At 32.5% G+C, this 1,655-nt stretch overlaps 1 protein-coding gene across 9 annotated transcripts in view; it reads right to left on the bottom strand.

Moving 5' to 3' along the window:
- Positions 1-953: 953 nt before the first annotated feature.
- LOC111390864 overlaps positions 954-1,655 on the bottom strand; it is a 45,481-nt gene continuing 44,779 nt past the window's right edge. For all 9 annotated transcript variants that reach the window (XR_002701993.1, XR_002701992.1, XR_002701996.1 and 6 more), the window contains 2 exons: positions 1,486-1,564; positions 954-1,385 (listed from right to left, as the gene is read on the bottom strand). The gene's annotated coding sequence lies outside the window, so the exon portion shown is untranslated. The remainder of the gene's footprint in view (positions 1,386-1,485; positions 1,565-1,655) is intronic.

Genomic DNA, 1,655 nt, shown 5'->3' with positions numbered 1-1,655 from the left:
TACGATAAGCTGCAAATACGGTAATCGCATATACGGTAAGCTACAAATACGGTAAACTGCATAAATGGTATATTGCATATACGGTATGCTTAAATCCAGTATCTAAATTATATATACAGTATGCGCTAATTTGATTTCATCCATAAATTCAAAATTTTTCCTTACCTCTTTACTACACATTCTCGTAAAAATTACAATTCAAAACATTAATTGTTTTCTCAAATAATGGCTATCAAACAGAGACTAAATACTATTTCAATATTGATCTCACTAATTAGTTATCATATGGAGTTATTGGTTGAACCACTATATCTATATATATACAAGAAGCTTAAAATATTAATTAAACTATTTAACCATTTGATTTTTTTTATTATCAAAAGTACAATAAAAACTTTAAATGGTTTTATTAATAAGCACAAAATAATGAATTTTATTTTCAATTTGTCCATGTCGTGTTTTATGGTTTGATCACTTGTTGATAACATAACAACATCAAGCCCTTGATTGGTACAAATTCTTTAAAATTTCTTCTTTTTTCAAATTCATTTTTAACCATGCATTCTCTCAATAAAAGAAATTGATGGGTCGCATGTGGTAAAAAGTGTAAAAAAAAAAAAAAAAAATGGAAAAATTACTTAGAAACCTACATTTAAAGACTAATTTTCAAAAATAAGGATGATTAATTTTCATTTCACAAATCAGGTGTTAATTAGATTTAATAATTATAATTAATGAAAATTTAATAAAACCGACCTACCACCGCCCATTCCACCCATTTCCTTCCCAAATCCAAGCCCCAAGCATTTTCATTTTCCCACCTCTCTCTCTCTCTCTCTCTACAACCACCCAGCTAACCATCTCCCTTTTCAGTACAGTGAAACCCATTTCATTCCCAAATCCAACCCCTAGATATTTTCATTTTCCCACCTCTTTCTTAGCCATATCCTCTCTCTCTCTCTAAAAAATAAAGTACTTAAATGAGCAAATTTACAAAGTTCAACATAAATTTGTATTGCAGGCCTGGGAAACACATAATGGAGAACCACAAGTCAATGATTAACATTACACCCCATCAGACTAACTCGATAATAATACGGTTCAGATGCATATACTTTACTACCTCCAACCACCAGGATCACTTCTCTAACTTGAACTTGACAATATCATGCCAGAGGATTTTGTGTGTATTATGAAAAGGATAAAAAGAGGTGGATAACCTGTAATCATTTAGAATTGAAACAAACCTTTGTGGGGTCTGAAAGTACTGCACATGCCTCCCTAATCATTTTGAAGAGCCTGTCTGCATCTTTATGTACTTCTTCTGCTATTTCTTTCCAAAGCCCATCATCTCCATTTTCATTTCTAGGCAAGGATTGACCAGCCTGTTTCAATAGCAAATTTATAAATCGATTTAGCTATTTATTTGTCTAAATGCAATGAATGTAGAGGCAGTCATTCAGAAGCAAAAAGTTTGACCAAAACCTTGTCAGGGTGATATTTGAGTGCAGCTTTTCGATAAGCCTTCTTAATTTCTGGTGCTGTGGCAGATGGATCAACTCCCCTGGCAGTTCAAAGCATCCCATCACTCAATAAAAGTACAGTTTCCACGAAGTCATATATAAGCAAAGAGAGAGAGAGAGAGAGAGAATAAA

Source organism: Olea europaea, unplaced genomic scaffold (assembly GCF_002742605.1).
Source record: "Olea europaea var. sylvestris unplaced genomic scaffold, O_europaea_v1 scaffold722, whole genome shotgun sequence".
Taxonomy (NCBI): Eukaryota; Viridiplantae; Streptophyta; class Magnoliopsida; order Lamiales; family Oleaceae; genus Olea; species Olea europaea.
Note: the sequence above shows the minus strand (reverse complement) of the source record. Positions and strands in the feature narration are given on the sequence as shown.